Source organism: Anolis sagrei, chromosome 9 (assembly GCF_037176765.1).
Source record: "Anolis sagrei isolate rAnoSag1 chromosome 9, rAnoSag1.mat, whole genome shotgun sequence".
NCBI classification, from domain to species: Eukaryota; Metazoa; Chordata; class Lepidosauria; order Squamata; family Dactyloidae; genus Anolis; species Anolis sagrei.
This window is the reverse complement of record NC_090029.1, coordinates 10,575,132-10,594,620: the sequence shown is the minus strand read 5'-3', so window position 1 is coordinate 10,594,620 and position 19,489 is coordinate 10,575,132. Positions and strand designations below refer to the sequence as shown.

Here is a 19,489-nt window from a genome sequence, read left to right as displayed (position 1 = left end):
GATGCTGCCGAGGGGGGAAAGGAAAGGGCCTGAAGCTGCTGAGGGGGAAAAGGAAAGGGCTTGAGGCTGAAGAGGGGGAAAGGGGAAAATGCCTGAAGCTGCTGAGGGGGAAAAGAACAGGGACTAACGCTGCCGAGGGGGGAAAGGAAATGGTTTGAGGCTGCCGAGGGGGAAAAGGAAGGACCTGAGATTGCCGAGGGGGAAAAGAAAAGATCCTGACGCTGCCAAGTGGGAAAAGGAAAGGGACCGAGGCTGCCGAGGGGGGGGGGGGAAGGAAAGGGACCGAGGCTGCTGAGGGGGAAAAGGAAAGGGACCGAGGCTGCCGAGGGGAGAAAGGAAAGGGACTGAAGCTGCCGAGGGGGGAAAGGAAAGGGACTGAGGCTGTCAGGAATTGTGGGAGTTGAAGTCCAAAATACCTGGCGGGCCCAAGTTTGCCCATGCCTGAGCTAGACTCATAGTGTTAAACCATAGTTTAGTATTCCATCTGAATGCACATACTGGATTTCCTGAATACATCTGTTCTGCTTTACTTTAGACCCCAATTCATTACTTTGCTAGTAAGACAGGGCATGGAGGTTATTTGCAGTTGAAGTAGAAGGTCCATAACCACATCTGTCATGGAAGCTGTAATTTTAATTGCAGGTATAAGAGGGCAGTGAGGTGAGGGAAGCGTACGCTGTATGTCATGATCACAGCTCTCTTAAGTTCTGCCATGTGAGTATTTAACGCCAGCACTGAAGATATTGGAGTGAACCCTCAGTTTCCAGGGAATAGACATAACATGATCTTGGGTTCATACCAAGCCACAGAGATGGGAGATCTGGGGATAGGGTGTTATTCAAAGGCCTTGACTGTCATTCCTGACAATCGTAAGCAAGACGAACACACATCCTTTATTTATTTATTTATTTATTTATTTACGACATTTATATTCTGCCCTTCTCACCACGAAAGGGACTCAGAGCGGCTTATAAGATATATATATATATATATATATATATATATACATACATACAATATATTATATCATTAGCATAGTACAATATCAGTATTATATATTACTATATTGTATTATGCCATTCTATTGTAATATTATTAGTAATATTACATGTAATATAAAATATATAATTATAACATATTATTATTATTATTATTATTATTATTATTATTAGCCGTCCCCTGCTATGCTTTGCTGTGGCCCACATGGGGGTTTTGTGTGGGAGGTTTGGCCCAATTCTATCGTTGGTGCGATTAAAAATGCTCTGTATTGTAGGTGAACTATAAATCCCAGCAGCTACAACTCCCCAATGTCAAGATTCTATTTTCCCCAAACTCCACCAGTGTTCACATTTGGGCATATTGAGTATTCGTGTAGAGTTTGGTCCAGATCCATCATTGTTTGAGTCCACAATAATTTCTGGATGTAGGTGAACTACAACTCCAAAACCAAAGGACACTGCCCACCAAACCCTTCCAGTATTTTCTGTTGGCCATGGGAGAACTGTGTGCCAAGTTTGGTTCAGTTCCATCGTTGGTGGGGTTCAGAATGTTCTTTGATTGTAGGTGAACTATAAATCCCAGCAACTACAACTCCCAAATGACAAAATTGATTTTTTTTGAGTGAAGGACATACATTGGGTTGTTAGGTGTCTTGTGTCCAAATTTGGTGCCAATTCATCCAGTGGTTTTTGAGTTCTGTTAATCCCACAAACGAACATTACATTTTTCTTTCTATAGACTAGCCATCCCCTGCCACGCGTTGCTGTGGCCCAGTCTCTGTATATGTGTTTTGTGTGTGTGTATATGTGTGTATATATTTGTGTATATATGTGTGTTGCATGTGTGTATATATATATGTGTGTGTGGGGGGGTATATATATGTGTATATATTTGTGTATGTGTGTGTTTATATGTGTACATGCATATTGTGTATATGTGTGCATGTGTGTATGTGTATATATATGTGTGTGTGTGTGTGTGCGTGCATGTATATGTGCAGATGTGTATATGTATATATGTGTATTTTTGAATGTGTGTATATGTGTATATTTGTGTTTATGCATATATATATATATATATATATATATGAGTGTATGTGTATATGTATATATGGTGTATATATTTGTGTATTTGTGTGTTTATATGTGTACATGCATATTGTGTATATGTGTGTGCATGTGTATATGTATATATGTATGTGTGCATGTATATGTGCATATGTGTATAAGTGTGTATGTATATGTATATGTGTATATTTGTGTGTGTTTGTGCATATATATACGTGTGTGTATTAATGTGTGCATGTGCATATGTATATGAGTGTATGTGTATATGTATATATGGTGTATTTTGGAGGTTTTTAAATATGTTCCGCTGGGGTTGTGTGTGTGTGTATGTGTTTATGGGTAATGGACACTTCTTGTACTGTTAGGTGTATTCTGTCCAAATTTCATGTCAATTCATCCAGTGGTTTTTGAGTTATGTTAATCCCACAAACGAACATTTCATTTTTATTTATATATATATATATTATATTATTAGTAGTCGTATTATATTGCATTACATTATATTATATTATATTGCATCCACCCAACTTGCTTGTCTAAAAGAAAGGCAGGCAGGAGAGCGGCACATAACAGTCTGTTCTTTTCTGCTCACATATTCAGATATATTTTTTCAGGGTCATCCTCTTTTCAGTAAATGCATATTTCACAAAGAGAAAGAGAGAAGCCCTTCAATTGAGTCTGCCAAAACACAGCTCCAGTAGGAATTGAGTTAAGGAGCAGGGGATGCCATTTAATGCATTTGCTGTATTTAAAGACTTCCTTTCACCCCTAATAGCTCCCAAGATGGATCGGAATGAAAAGAATTTGGGTTACAACAATTCAGAGCCAATAGACACAAAGCTTAACTGAAAACACCAGCAGGACTATAAACACGGGGGTGGGAGGGAAAGCAAGAATAAATGCGCTTAATTGAATCTCTGGAAGTTGAATAAATGAAGTTTCATTCTTGAATGAGGTGCGTAAAGACATGCCTGCTCAGTCTGCATGCAGTTCCAAAGGACAGGAAGTACAGAATTTTCCAGAATTATAATTCTCTTTTCCAGAATTATAATAGGGGAAAGAGGACTTGATATATTCAGGAGATGGTGCCTTCTATGATTAGGAAAGCCATACAGATTTTTAAATTATTTTTTATTAGCTTAGGTACCCAGCGTTGCCTGGGTTATTTGAAAAAAGTCATTCTTAAAAATTGTAAGAAATACAAAACATTTCGCACACTCCTGGCATTGGTATGGCTTCTCTCCTGTGTGGAGTCTTTTGTGCCTCACCAATTGTGAACTGTCAGCAAAACATTTCGCGCACTCCTGGCATTGGTATGGCTTCTCTCCTGTGTGGAGTCTTTTGTGCTTCCCCAGTTGTGAACTCATAGCAAAACATTTCTCACATTCCTGGCATTGGTATGGCTTCTCTCCTGTGTGGAGTCTTTTGTGCCTCTCGAGTTGTGAACTCATAGCAAAACATTTCTCACATTCCTGGCATTGGTATGGCTTCTCTCCTGTGTGGAGTCTTTTGTGCCTCCCCAGTTGTGAGCTCATAGCAAAACATTTCTCACACTCCTGGCATTGGTATGGCTTCTCTCCTGTGTGGAGTCTTTTGTGCCTCCCCAATTGTGAACTCACAGCAAAACATTTCTTACATTCCTGGCATTGGTATGACTTCTTCTCCTGTGTGGAGTCTTTTGTGCCTCACCAATTGTGAACTCACTGCAAAACATTTCGAACACTCCTGGCATTGGTATGGCTTCTCTCCTGTGTGGAGTCTTTTGTGCCTCACCAATTGTGAACTCACTGCAAAACATTTCGAACACTCCTGGCATTGGTATGGCTTCTCTCCTTTATGGAGTCTTTTGTGCTTCACCAAGGCTGAACAAAAGGTTGTAGGTGAACTGCAACTCACATCATGCCAGGTTAACCCTGAAAAAACTCCATTGCTCATCAGTGGGGTTCAGTGTGCTCTCTGGCTGCAGGGTAAACTACAACTCCCACTATGGTGAGTCACTCCCCTCAAACCCCTCCAGTAGGTTGAGTTCGTCATGGGAGTTCTTTGTGCCAAGTTTAGTTCAGGTCCATTATCAGTGGAGGTCACAGTTTCTCTGGTTGTGGGTGAACTACAACTCCCAGAAAGGAAGGTCAGTTCCCTCCAAAGCCCTCCAGTAATCAAATTTTGGCATATCAGGTATGTGTGACAGGTTTGATTCAGATCCGTTGGTGTTTGAGTTCACAGTGCTCTCTGGGTGTAGGTGAACTACAACTCCCCCAAATATTTTTGCTGTTCATGGGGCTTTTGTGTGCCAAGTTTGGTTCAGTTCCATCTTTGGCGGAGTTCAGAATGCTCCTTGATTGCAGGTGAACTATTGTGCCTCACCAATTGTGAACTGTCAGCAAAACATTTTGCAGACTCCTGGCATTGGTATGGCTTCTCTCCTGTGTGGAGTCCTTTGTGCTTCACCAAGACTGAACAAAAGGTTGTGGGTGAACTACAACTCACATCATGTCAGGTGAACACTGAAAAAACACCATTGCTCTAGATGCATCATCAGTGGGGCTTAGTGTGCTCTCTGGCTGCAGGGTAAACTACAACTCCCACTATGGTGAGTCACTCCCCTCAAACCCCTCCAGTAGGTTGAGTTCGTCGTGGGAGTTCTTTGTGCCAAGTTTAGTTCAGGTCCATTATCAGTGGAGGTCACAGTTTCTCTGGTTGTGGGTGAACTACAACTCTCAGAAAGGAAGGTCATTTTAGCTTGTAAATCACCTAGAGCATCTTGGATGGAGGGCGATTAATACGTAATTAAATGATGATGATGATGATGATGATGATGATGATGATGATGATGATGATTTATTTGTAGTGGCATCAAATCGCTGCCAAAATGTAAGCCTCTCTGAGTCACCCTTCGGGGGTAGAGAAGAGACGGGGTTGAAATACCGAAAATAAAATAAAATAAAATAATCCGATTGTTTGAATTGCGCAAGGATCCAAACAGGTGTGAGATGCTTACAGCTTATATCTCTCAGCACACGATCCATTGAATTCTGAACCCATTGACATTTCCAGATTATCTTCCAGGGGGAAAGGGTTCCCACTGTAGAGGCTAATCCTTCAAATACCTTTTGACAAAATCCTGATGGACACAAACTTCTTCTAAGTCTCCCTCCCCTCCTTCTGTTTTATCTGCAGACTCTCGGCCCTTTGGATGTTTTTCTCAAAACGAGACAGTGATTGGGGAAGCCGTTCTGGAAATAGTCCGGGAGCAGGTGATGAGACTTTGGACTCTGCTCTTGTTCTTGGAGTTTCTTCTGCGAGGATCAGAAAGCAACCCAAGAAACATAAGATCATCTTCTATCAAAACGTGTAATCGGATTTCCACCATTTCCTGTTGTTGGTCTTCTCATTGTGGACACACTTGGGACTCAACGTTGCCACTCAAACACATCCGTCTCCCTCTTATATCAAAGCCGTATCCTTTGTCGTTGCTTGTGTTCCATAAGTGAGGGCTTCCCTCTTGTGTTTTTCTTGTCATCATGTCTCCTGGGCTTCCATCTTGTTTCTAATATGGTGGCAATGTAAAGAAGGAAGTGCAGACCATCCTTTCCCAGCACTGACAAACCTTCACGTTGGATTCCTTACTTTAGTTTATTGTGTACAGTATTGTTCAAATGGGAAGGGGTGGTTGCGTTTGCTCGTTCCTTCTGATAATATGCGACTGTGACTAAGAAATAAACGTTGTCAAAAGATGCGATTGTTTGCCGCGTGACGAAATGCCGTTCTCTGAAGCGATTCAGAAGATCAAATATTAAACAGGAAGGAAAAGTAGTATTGCGATACATTTCAAATGCGACATGAAAGGAATTTGAAATGCTGGCATCTCGTTATGGATTTTAATAGGACACTAGCAAAAATATACAGATCCATTTAGTCCTGTAGCCAGTTTTTGTGTTTTTTTTTTTGTCGTGTCAGGACCAAGTCGCTTCTGGTGTGAGAGAATTGGCCGTCTGCAAGGACTTTGCCCAGGGGACGCCTGGATGATTTGATGTTTTTATCATCCTTGTGGGAGGCTTCTCTCATGCCGCCGCATGAGGAGCTGGAGCTGATAGAGGGAGCTCATCCGCCTCTCCCCAGATTCGAACCTGTGACCTGTTGGTCTTCAGTCCTGCCCGCACAGGGGTTTAACCCACTGCGCCACCGGGGGCTACATTATGCATGTAGCCATATAGAGCATGCATAATAATTATAATAAACTTTATTTATACCATGCCACCATCTCCCCAATGGGGACTCGGTGTGGCTTACATGAGGCCAAGCCCAAACAACAAATTACATCAAAATATATTGTCGAAGGCTTTCATGGCTGGAATCACTAGGTTCTTGTGGGTTTTTTCGGGCTATAGGGCCATGTTCTAGAGGCATTTCTCCTGACGTTTCGCCTGCATCTATGGCAAGCATCCTCAGAGGTAGTGACCTCACTACTAGGGCTGGGCGGTTTCGTTTCGTAATTTCGTAATTCGTTAAAAATTCGTTATTTTTTTTTTATAACGAAGTGATTTTGAACCATTCAGGAGCATCTAAAAAACGAAACAAATTTTTCAATTCCTTTCGTAATTGCTTCGTATTCGTTTCGTATTCGTTTCGAAATCGTTTCGAAATCGTTTCGTTATTATTTCCGCATGTTTGGGGCAAGTTTTATAGCTGTTGTTTGTTTAATCAGTGAAAAAAAATTATAAATATCACACCAACAGTCAACAACAGAGGGAGAGGGAAGCTTCAAAAGTTCCCCCTGTCCCATATGGAGGTTTTTTAGCGTATTGCGCGGTCGCTTCCGCCATTAACGAATCGATCCGTATTCGTTTCGAAATCGTTTCGTAATTGTTTTGTAATTTACGAAATTTCGTAAATATCGAACTTTTTTAAAGAAAAATTTCAGAATTCTTTTAAATATCGAAACGCAAAAAACCCCAAAAAAACGAATCGAGTTTAGAAACAAATTTTTCCATGGTTGCCCAGCTCTACTCACTACCTCTGAGGATGCTTGCCATAGATGCAGGCGAAACGTCAGGAGAAATGCCTCTAGAACATGGCCCTATAGCCCGAAAAAACCCACAAGAACCTACATCAAAATAAAACCGAAAATGCAAACAATGAACAACAACATCATAATTACATAAAACATATGAATGCATAATGATATAATATTACAATAAACACAATCACAGTGACAATGGGCAGGCTACATGTAATGATTAAAAAAAACTGATTAAAAACTGATTAAAAACCCAGGTGAGATAAAGGAGAAGTAGGTTATTTGCGGAGGAGGGCTCATTAAAACGGGGGTTGTGGAATCAAGCTTTCCCACAAAATCCAACGAGTGGATACCTTATGCATGTGAAGATGGTCTTGGATGATGTTTTCCACGGACCACACACTCATCTTGACATTTTGGGCTCGGTGGCGAATGGTTACCTGGTTATTTTCGAAAATGGTGACCTTCACTTGCCTGATGGTGTGTTCATCAATAGCAGATTGGGGTCGCCCTGGAATTAGAACTATTTGCACCAAAGTCCAGCCACAGTGGAATGGTCGATGCCAGTTCTTGACTGCGTCATCTGATGGGGAATCCTCACCAGAAACCTCTTTCATGTCATCCAACATCACCTTTGGTGTGCAGCCTTTCAAGAAGAGGAACTTGGTGACTTCTCAGGATTCCACTGGGTTCATTCTCAAACCTCACGCCACTTCAGCACCTGTTACATCACAACCGTTCTAGGTTCTGAGTTGTAAATTGAAGTGGTCCCTGGTCAAAGAGGTCCCTGGTCAAAGCGGTCCCTGGTCAAAGTGGTCCCTGGTCAAAGAGGTCCCTGGTCAAGTGGTCCTTGGTCAAAGTGGACCCTGCTCAAAGCGGTCCCTGCTCAAAGTGGTCCCTGGTCAAAGAGGTCCCTGGTCATGTGGTCCCTGGTTAATGTGGTCCCTGGTCAATGTAGTCCCTGGTCAAAGTGGTCCCTGGTCAAAGTGGTCCCTGGTCAAGTGGTCCTTGGTCAAAGTGGTCCCTGGTCAAAGCGGTCCCTGGTCAAAGAGGTCCCTGGTCAAGTGGTCCTTGGCCAAAGTGGTCCCTGGTCAAAGTGGTCCCTGGTCAAAGAGGTTCCTGCTCAAAGCGGTCCCTGCTCAAAGTGGTCCCTGCTCAAAGTAGTCCCTGGTCAAAGAGGTCCCTGGTCATGTGGTCCCTGGTTAATGAGGTCCCTGGTCAAAGTGGTCCCTGGTCAATGTGGTCCCTGGTCAAAGTGGTCCCTGGTCAAAGCGATCCCTGGTCAAAGTGGTCCCTGGTCAAAGTGGTCCCTGGTCAAAGAGGTCCCTAGTCATGTGGTCCCTGCTCAAAGTGGTCCCTGCTCAAAGTAGTCCCTGGTCATGTGGTCCCTGGTTAATGAGGTCCCTGGTCAAAGTGGTCCCTGGTCAGTGTGGTCCCTGGTCAATGTGGTCCCTGGTCAAAGTGGTCCCTGGTCAAAGTGGTCCCTGGTCAAAGAGGTCCCTAGTCATGTGGTCCCTGCTCAAAGTGGTCCCTGCTCAAAGTGGTCCCTGGTCATGTGGTCCCTGGTTAAAGAGGTCCCTGGTCAAAGTGGTCCCTGGTCAAAGCTGTCCCTGGTCAAAGCGGTCCCTGGTCAAAGTAGCATGTAACCTATAGAGACTTATATCATTACACACGTGCAGTTTCAGCATCTTGTGATAAATAGAAGTGGGTCAGGGGAAATCTTTAATGAATGCCCCTCGTATCAATTGGACAAGGTCGAAGATACAGAATAACACAAGAGATAACTGGAAAACACAATATGGGAAGTTCATTATATGTAAATACATGTAAGCATATTCGACTTTCCCCCCTTCAGCTGTTTTCCAACAGTGCTATATGTTCCCCTTGGGTCTCTTTGCTCAACAACTTCTGAAGGCAGATTAGGTCTAAGCTTGTATTTCTATTGGGAAAAGAAACTTGTTCCAGTGTAGGAATCTCCGCCTGATAATATATGGCTTGTTAAAGGAAGAGTGAGTCATTTCTCTCTGTACCATCCCCTCCTTTTCTCTTTGGCGAGAGCATCTTAATACAACAAATGAGTTGTCCCAATTTGTAAACAAAAAGACTGCATTCACAGCTCAGGTATAACAGGAAACTGGTTGAATAAATGCTGGAAGTGTGCATTTCCTGTACTTGAAAGGGAAGTGAGGGAGGATGTCTGAGTGTTGGACTCGTTTTCAGTTTACTAAAGGTGGACTATTGGGATTGTGTTGTTTGAACCATCTACACTATCTGGACAACGCTGTTGTATCAGTCTTGTGTCACCTTTGGACGATTCCATCTTAAGGATTCGTGGACTTCCTCTTGGCATGTTTCTCTCTTTCGCTCTCCATTCGTGCCTCTTCAAATTCTGCAGCACTGCTGGTCACAGCTGACCTCCAACTGGAGCGCTCAAGGGCCAGGGCTTCCCAGTTTTCAGTGTCTATGCCAGAGTTTTTAAGGTTGGCTTTGAGCCCGTCTTTCAATCTCTTTTCCTGTCCTCCAACATTTCGTTTTCCATTCTTGAGTTCAGAGTAGAGCAACTGGTTTGGGAGATGGTGGTCGGACATCACAACATGGCCAGTCCAATGGAGTTGATGGCGGAGGACCATCGCTTCAATGCTGGTGGTCTTTGCTTCTTCCAGCAATTCTTAATTACCCTATTTTATACTGGAAATATCATTTTATAAAGGGGTTTCTGTGAGAGTTCCCTCTGCTACCAACTGTGGGGACCTCTTCCTGTCCCACAACTGTATCATTCAATGTGGAGACCATTTAGATCAATGAATCCCAACCTGTGGTCTGTGGACCACCAGTGGTTTGCAAGAATGAAAATATGGTCCACGGCCTCACCATTACTACACTGTTGCCTCAAAACCACGTGGCAACGAGAGCGACTATTCTCACGAAACCCTCTTATAGTGCCAAGGTAAAGGGGATGTTGGGTGAGGACCTGACAACCCACAAAAGATTACTACCTCCACATCAGCTCTAGATTACTAAATATGGTTTTCTGTGGGCAAGCAGATGGCAACTAGTGCGTGGCATATGTTCTGTATCAGAAACTTGAGCTGATGTGGTCTATCCAATGCAGTTTTCTGAATCAGCACACCAAATAACAAAACTGAAACTAAAATGGACCAAAAATCAATTTGTAACCCTTTTGGTACTGATATTGGAGAGTGGTCCCTGGTCAAGTGGTCCTTGATCAAAGTGGTCCCTAGTCAAAGCGGTCCCTGGTCAAGTGGTCCCTAGTCAAAGTGGTCCCTGGTCAAAGAGGTCCCTGGTCAAACTGGTTCCTGGTCAAGTGGTCCCTAGTCAAAGTGGTCCCTGGTCAAAGAGGCCCCTGGTCAAACTGGTTCCTGGTCAAAGAGGTCCCTGGTCAAAGTGGTCCCTGGTCAAGTGGTCCTTGGTCAAAGTGGTCCCTGGTCAAGTGGTCCCTGGTCAAGTGGTCCTTGATCAAAGTAGTCCCTAGTCAAAGCGGTCCCTGGTCAAATGGTCCCTAGTCAAAGTGGTCCCTGGTCAAAGAGGTCCCTTTTCAAAGAGGTCCCTGGTCAAGTGGTCCTTGGTCATGTGGTCCCTAGTCAAAGTGGTCCATGGTCAAAGCGGTCCGTGGTCAAAGTGGTTCCTGGACAAAGTGGTCCCTGGTCAAAGTGGTCCCTGGTCAAAGTGGTCCCTGGTCAAGTGGTCCTTGGTCATGTGGTCCCTGGTCAAAGAGGTCCCTGGTCAAGTGGTCCTTGGTCATGTGGTTCCTAGTCAAAGTGGTCCATGGTCAAAGCGATCCCTGGTCAAAGCGATCCCTGGTCAAGTGGTCCCTGGTCATGTGGTCCCTAGTCAAAATGATCTCTGGTCAAAGTGGTCCCTGGTCAAAGAGGTCCCTGGTTAAGTGGTCCTTGGTCATGTGGTCCCTGGTTAAAGTGGTCCCTGGTCACATGGTTCCTCGTCAAAGAAAGGTTGGGATTCAGGGTCAACAATGAGTCCAGGATCTCCCCCAGACTGCAAACCTGAGTCTTCAGGGGGAATGCGACCTCATCCAACACAGGCTGAAATCCCACACCCTGATCCGCCTTACGACTGACCAGGAGGACCTCTGTCTTGTCTGGATTTAGCTTCAGCTTGTTGGCCCTCATCCAGTCCATTACATCCTTGGCATTTGGTGAAAATTATTGTAACAATGGGAGTTGTAGTACAACATCATCGGGAGGACCTCATTCAATGTGCCTTTGGTGTAATGTGCTTTTGTCTCCCATGAAAATAGTGACTTTTGGAAGTCTGCAGCTGAGAAAGAGCCAGCACATTGTAATGCAATGACACATCAGAGTAGGATATGACACATCTTGGCTTGAATTCATCACTTATCTTGCAGAGGCCAAACGACACATTATGCTAAATAAATCCCAATTGTGTTAAGTTTTTCCTCAAAGGGCACACCTAGCTGGAGGACCTTAAACTTTGGAGATAAATAAGTGTGTCACTCCTGGCTTAGAAGGTCAAATGGCTTCAGGAATCTGGTGCCATTGTTCGGAAAGCTTGGCCCATCCAATCGGACTTTCCTTTTCGAAAACTGTCCTAAGGAAACAGCTGCATTTGGGGCACCGACTCCACCCCAGAGAGCAAAGGTCCGGTTTCCCGTTCGAGCAGCATTATGGCCTTACTTACATCACGCAGGAGATGGTGACCGTCGTAATGAGAGAAAGGGATAAAAATATCCCCGCCGAGTTCTTTCCCTTCCCTTCTGCTTTGTCGCACAGCTGCCGAACTGGCTGTGTGTTCAAAACTCATTTAGAAGCCTAAGCTCACAAAGGGTCACCGCTCTTTCCTCTTGCAGTTTCCTGTCTGTTATTTATGTGGGTTTTCCATGGAAGTGGCATTCCATCTCACTTAGTCCTTTGTCGAGCTGTGTCCTCTGGAATTGTGATGGTTGCTTGGAATATAAAGGCTTTTTAAATGGAGTCTGGGACACATATTTACAGATCCTGGGCCATTTTATGACTTATCCAACTAAAAGTCACATTTCCAAGCTCTGCTTCCTCCTTCCCCCGGATCTTCTGTTCTGCTGAAAGGCGCCCAGATGTCTCTTCTTCCTCGGGGATATCTTAATGTCCTTGATAATGTTTTGGACTTTTGGGTATTTGTGCCATTTGGGAGTTGGGTATTTGTGCCATTTGTCATTTGGGAGTTGTAGTTGGTGGGATTTATAGTTCAGCATTCTGAACTCTACCAATGATTGAATTGAACCAAACTTAGCACACAGAACTCCTATGACCAACAGAAGATTTGGTGGGCATTGACCTTGAATTTGGGAGTTGTCGTTCACCTACATCCAGAGAGCACAGTGGACTCAAACAATGATAGATCTGGACCAACCTTGGCACGGATACTCAATATGCCCAAATGTGAACACTTTTGGAGTTTGAGGAAAATAGACCTTGACATTTGGAAGTTGTAGTTGCTGGGATTTATAGTTGACTTACAATCAAACAGCAGTCTGAACTCTACCAATGATTGAATTGAACCAAACTTAGCACACAGAACTTCTATGACCAACAGAGGATACTGGGAAAATATTGTGTTTTCTGATGGTCTTTGGTGACCCCTTTGACACCCTCTCACGACCCCCCCCCCCCCCGAGGCCCTGACCCACAGTTTGAGAAACACTGAAGTAGACCCTCAGATTGCTTCCGATACAGTCACCGCTTTGAGTCGCCTGGGGGCTGAGAAAAGCGGTATATAAATAAAGTAAATAAGTAAGTAAGTAAATAAATAAATAAATAAATGACCATTTCTGCTTCATAAAAATGGGCATCCTTCATGAACAACAGAGGTCTTCCAACTTATTTTGAATTGTTGCATCTGGAGGTTTCTAGGAACAGTATTCCCCTTTTTGGCTCGGGTTCTGGCAGGGCCACCAAAGCATCCTTTGAAGACTAGTCCAACGTAGGCTAGGCAAAACTACAATGAGATGGATCTGTAATTGGTTAAATGGATGAACCCAGAGGGTGATTCTCCCCAAGGCTTCCTCTTCATCCTGGAAAGAAGTGATGAGTGGAGTGCCATCCGCAGGGTTCCATCCTGGGCCTGGTCCTGCACAGGATCTTCATTCATGAGTTAGATGAAGGGTGAGAAGGCATGATAATCAAGTTTGCAGACGACACCAAATTGGGAGGGAGAGCCAATACTCCAGACGACATGAGCAGGATTCAAAACGATCTTGACAGATTAGAGAGATGATTGGCCAAAAACTAACAATATGAAGTTCAAGAGGGACAAATGCAAGAGACTCCACTTAGGCAGAAAAAACAAATCGCAAAGATACAGAACGGGGGACGATGCCTGACTTGAGAGCAGTACGTGTGAAAAAGATCTAGTGTCTAGATATAGGGAAGTCATGCTCCCCATGTTCTATTCCACCTTGGTTAGACCACACCTGGAATATTGTGTCCAATTCTGAGCACCACAATTGAAGAGAGATACTGACAAGCTGGAATGTGTCCAGAGGAGGGCGACTAAAATTATCAAGGGTCTGGAGAACAAGCCCTATGAGAAGCAGCTTAAAGAGCTGGGCATATTTAGTCTGAAGAAGAGAAGGCTATGATAGCCATGTATACATATGTGAGAGGAAGCCACAGGGAGGAGGGAGCAAGCTTGTTTTCTGCTTCTCTGGAGACTAGGATGTGAAACAATGGCTTCAAACTACAAGAGAGGAGATTCCATCAACATGAGGAAGAACTTCCTGACTGTGAGAACCATTCAGCAGTGGAACTCTCTGCCCCGGAGTGTGGTGGAGGCTCCTTCTTTGGAGGCTTTTAAACAGAGGCTAGATGGTCATCTGTCAGGGGTGATTTGAATGCAATATTCCTGCTTCTTGGCAGAATAGGGTTGGACTGGATGGCCCATGAGGTCTCTTCCAACTCTTTGATTCTATGACTACTAGTTCCCCCTGTGCCACAATTTGCCACCTCCTGGCATATGAAATTAGACCACGTTTCCATCCTCAAGTAGTATTTTTGTACAGTATCAGACATCTTTAGATGTGCTAACTCTGATGCTCTTGGTACATGGTGTACATACTTCTTCCGATTCCCTTGGGGTGCATCAGAATAGGAACTTGAAAGGCTTGATGTTGTGGTGTGATCTTGCCTCGCCTCCAAACAGTATGTGGTTAGGGAGAAATTATGGCTCAATTTGTAATGGGTCGGAGGCGCTGCATAGGATATGGCGAGGGCAAATCCTTCGACGGGAGCAAACGTGCATCCTTGGTGGAAAATGAGGACAGAGGGAGAAGTATTCCTCTCCGAAATGCCTGGGATTATTCTCGCCTGTGCTAACCGTTTCCCATATGCTTTCCGGGGGAGATAATGTCGCAGCAGATTTAAAAATAGCCATTCAAAAACGCTGTAGGGACAGCAGAAGTCTGTTTGATCGTCATTTTTCCCCTTTAAAAAAAAGGAAAGAAAGAGCGAAAAAAGATTCTGGCAGAGTTTCTCAAAGCAGAAAGGCAGACGGTTGTAATTAATACAGACTATATCGTATTTCCAAAGCAAACATAAACACAGGCAGGGTGGGAGGAAGGAGAGAGATCTGGACACGAAAGACCTTTTAATATCCACATTTGCATCTTGTCCCTCAATGAGAGTCAGGCTTCCTTGGCACGGAGTAAGGCTTTGCAGTGTTTACTCATCTTGTGAGGGCCGTATCACATGAGGACACGTCCATCCGGAAAAACCACCTACGGATCAGACACCATCGAAACTTTCCCGTCTTAGTCTTATGCAACTATTTATCAGAACCGAGTATTGCACATGTATATATCAGTATATATGCCAGCATGGTATAATATGAATTTGGTGAGGCATCAACTACAACTCTCAAGATTGCATAGCATTGAGCCAGTGGCTGATGATGTTGTAGGGAAGGGATGAGTAGGGCTCTCAGAGTTCATCTACACCAGGCACGGACAAACCCAGGCCCACGGGCCGGATGTGGCCCCTTGGGCTCTTTTCTCAGGTCCCCTTCTCTCTCACCATCCTATACTTCCTTCCTTCTCTCTTTCCTTCTTACTTCCATCCTTCCTTCCCTCCCTCCCTCCCTTCCTTCCCTCCTTCTTTCTTCTTCCCTTCCCTTCCCTTCCACCCTTTCATCCTTTCTTCCCTCTTTCCTCCCTCCCTCCTTCCCCTTTGTCTTTCCTTCCTTCTCTCTTTTCTCCCTCCACTCTCTCCCTTCTTTTCTCTTTCCTCCCTCCGTCCCTTCTTTCCTTCCTCTTCCCATCTTTCCTTTCCTTCCTTACCTCCCCTTTTCTCCCTCCCTCCTTCCTTCCCTTCCACCCTTCCTTCCTTCCTTTGTTTCTTCCTCCCCCTTCCCTCTCTCTCTTCTCCCTCCCTCCCTCCATTTGGTCTTTCTTTCCTTCTCTCTTTCCTCCCTCCCTCCCTCCCTCCCCCCTTCCTTCCTTCCCTCCTTTCTTCTTCCCTTCCCTTCCACCCTTTCGTCCTTTCCCCCCCTCTTTCCTCCCCCCCCTCTTCCTCGCTCCTTCCTTCCCTTTTGTCTTTCCTTCCATCTCTCTTTTCTCCCTCCACTCTCTCCCTTCTTTTCTCCTTCTTCCCCCTGTCCCTTCTTTCCTTCCTCTTCCCATCTTCCCTTTCCTTCCTTACCTCCCCTTTTCTCCCTCCCTCCTTCCCTTCCACCCTTTCATCCTTCCTTCCTTCCTTCCTTCTTTCCTCCCCCTTTCCCTCTCTCTCTTTCTCTTTCCTTTCTTTCTTCCTTCCTTCTTTCCCTCCCTCGCTCCCTCTCTCCATTTGGTCTTTCTTTCCTTCTCTCTTTCCTCCCTCCCTCCCTCCATCCCCTTCCACCCTTCCTTCTCTTCCTCCTCCCTTCCTTCCCTCCCTCCCTTCCTTCCCTCCTTTCTTCTTCCCTTCCCTTCCACCCTTTCATCCTTTCTTCCCTCTTTCCTCCCTCTCTCTCTCCCTCCTTCCTTTCTTCCCTTTTGTCTTTTCTTCCTTCTCCCTTTTCACTCTCTCCCTTCTTTTCTCTTTCCTCCCTTCGTCCCTTCTTTCCTTCCTCTTCCTATCTTCCCTTTCCTTCCTTACCTCCCCTTTTCTCCCTCCCTCCTTCCCTTCCACCCTTTCATCCTTCCTTCCTTCTTCTCTCCCTCCCCCCTCCCCCCTTCCCTCCCTCCCCCCTGCCCTCTCTATTTGGTCTTTCTTTCCTTCTCTCTTTCCTCCCTCCCTCCCTTCATCCCCTTCCACCCTTCCTTCTCTTCTTCCTCCCTCCCTCCCTCCCTTCCCTCCCTCCCTTTGGTCTTTCTTCTCTACTTTTCTTTCCTTCCTTCTCCGCTTCCCTCCTTCCTTCCCCATTTCTGTGTATATGTGTTTTGTTTGTGCATATGCATGTGTATATATTTCTGTGTGTGTGTGTGTGTGTGTGTATATATATATATATATATATATGTATATGTATATGTGTATCTATGTGTGTTTGTGTATATATGTGGTTTTGCACATATATACTTCCCTTCTTCTTTCTTCCTTCTTTCCTCACTTCCTCGCTTCCTTTGCTCTTTGACTCAATCCTTCCTTGTCTCCTTCCTTCCTTCCCTCTTTTTCTCTTTCATTCTTTCTCTCCTTCCTTCTTTCACTTTCTTCTTTCCTTCTCTCCTTCCTTCCTTCTCTACCTTTCCTTCCTTCCTTCTCTCCTTCCCTCCTTCCTTCCCCCTTTCTGTGATATGTGTTTTGGGTGCGCATATATGTGTGTATTTATTTCTGTATATATATATATATGTGTATATATGTGTGTTTGTGTACATGTGTGGTTTTGTACATGTGTTGTAATGCAATTTTTTTTGCTTTTTGGCTTTTTAAGTCTCTCCCGTTGTGTTTTTCAGTGTTTTTATGAGTGATGGTCACTCGTTGGCCTGAGAGGTGTATTGTGTCCAAATTTGGTGTCAGTTCGTCCAGTGGTTTTGTGTTATGTTAATCCCACAAACGGACATTGCATTTTTATTTATATAGATGACGGTTGCCTCTTCGTCAATCCCACAAATGAACATTACACACACACACACACACACACACACAGAGAGAATGGAATACAATAAGATTGAATCCTGGACTATCTCTGTTTAGTGCTCCTGCAAACACAGAGTGCAACACATCTCGAAATGCTTGGAGCCAAGCTTCCACATGATCCAAGTTTCTCTTGAGAGTGTCATGCTTCCTTCTTGGTGTGGCTTTGAAAGGCTGCCCTGAAATTGGGGGAACCATGCCAGAGATACGCTGGCGGGCTGTCAACAGGGTGGAGGTGTGCTGAACTCAGCACAAGAGGAGGCTCTTTACTGCTGGAAGATAGAGTCATCCCCATCTCACGCCTGGCAACAAAGCCAAGACCCAGCTGATGTTACCCTGATCATGTGGAGTCTGGACAGGAATCGTCCTACATCTGTGTTGGCTGGTGCCCATCAGGGCTGGGAGAGGAGCAGGTGAGGAAACCATATGCAAAGCCACTGAGATGATAACGATTGCAGGATATTGCCTTCCATCATCAAACTATTTATCTGTCAGCTCAGAGTGGCATACACAATATCATACGAAAGCTGACTGGCACAACCTGGGGATCACAACCAGACAAAGTGAAGACATCTGCCCTTGCGCTATGCCCAGTGTGGAACACATCTTACCACACTAAAACAGTGGATGTGGCTCTTAATGAGACATGCCGCATTATCACGGGGTGTCTGCGCCCTACACCACTGGAGAAATTACACTGCTTAGCCGGTATTGCACCACCTAACATCCACCGGGAAGTAGCAGCCAACAGTGAAAGGACCAAGGCAGAGACATCTCCGGCTCATCCCCTGTTTGGGTATCAGCCAGCACGTCAATGACTTAAATCTAGAAATAGTTTTCTAAGATCTACAGAGACACTCGCTGGAACACCTCAGCAAGCGAGAGTCCAAAAGTGGCAGGCTCAAACCCAGAACCTCAATCAATGGCTGATACCAAATGAGAGACTCCCCCCTGGGCACACAGAAGACTGGGCAACTTGGAAGGCGCTGAACAGACTGCGCTCTGGCACCACCAGATGCAGAGCCAACCTCAAGAAATGGGGCCACAAAGTGGAATCCACGACATGTGAGTGTGGAGAAGAGCAAACCACAGACCACCTGCTGCAATGCAACCTGAGCCCTGACATATGTGCAATGGAGGACCTCCTTGCGGCAACACCAGAGGCACTCCAAGTGGCCAGATACTAGTCAAAGGACATTTAATCAACTACCAAACTCGCAAATTTTGTATTTTGTCTGTTTGTTTGTTTTGTTCTGTTAGAAATGTAATACAATTGACTGGTTGCCCTGACATGACAAGTAAATAACAGGGAAATCTTTAATGAACGCCCCTCATCGTAGGGCTTTTGTGTCAACAATCATACCATTGCACAGTTTGCAGGACTCCAGATGTTTTGGGGGCGACAATCCCCATAAGCATGTGACTGCTGGCAGATCCAGATGAGTCTTACATAAGTCCTAACTCAAAATCTCAAGCGCCACACCTCAACCCTAACCCTTGCCCTAGGGAAACCGAGGAAGCTTAGCTTCTCTGAGGCTCAGTTCAATCCATTCCAAGAATCCATGGGTGGGGAATGCATTCTGCATATTGAAGTTTCTCGCCTGTCCTAGTTTCGGTGTGGTCTGAAATTCCCTCAACATCTGGACCGGTCTTAAGTACCCTTCCTTGACTTCACAGTTATTGCTATCTGATTGCGGCTACGCAAGTTTCGGCTAAGCAGATCAGGGGATGCTGCTGGACTTAATGTTTGAGAAGTTGAATGCCGGATAATCCCGCGGGAGGGAAGAAATGGGTGTTTTGCAGCCAACACAGAAAGAACTCTTGTCTATTTGAGGCAAGTGTGAAGGCTGCAATTGATCACCTTGATTAGCATTGAATAGCCTTCAAGGCTTGGCTACTTTCTGCCTGGGGGGATCCTTTGTTGGGAGGTGATACAGAATGGGGGATGCCTAGCTTGAGAGCAGTACGGGTGAAAAAGATCTTGGAGTCCTCGTGGACAACAAGTTAAACATGAGCCAACAATGTGATGTGGCGGCAAAAAAAGCCAATGGGATTTTGACCTGCATCAATAGGAGCATAGTGTCTAGATTTAGGGAAGTAATGCTACCCATGCTCTATTCCGCTTTGGTTAGACCACACCTGGAATATTGTGTCCAATTCTGGGCACTACAATTCAAGAGAGATATTGACAAGCTGGAATGTGTCCAGAGGAGGGCGACTAAAATGATAAAGGGTCTGGAGAACAAGCCCTATGAGGAGCGGCTTAAGGAGCTGGGCATGTTTAGCCTGAAGAAGAGAAGGCTGAGAGGGGATTTATTTATTTATTTATT

At 44.9% G+C, this 19,489-nt stretch overlaps 1 protein-coding gene across 2 annotated transcripts in view; it reads left to right on the top strand.

The window, feature by feature from the left end:
- The window catches only part of HMG20A (high mobility group 20A), a 131,161-nt gene extending 125,360 nt beyond the window's left edge, over nucleotides 1-5,801 (top strand). For both annotated transcript variants that reach the window (XM_067471270.1, XM_067471269.1), the window contains exon 10: nucleotides 5,244-5,801. The gene's annotated coding sequence lies outside the window, so the exon portion shown is untranslated. The remainder of the gene's footprint in view (nucleotides 1-5,243) is intronic.
- The last annotated feature ends 13,688 nt before the right edge of the window (nucleotides 5,802-19,489 follow it).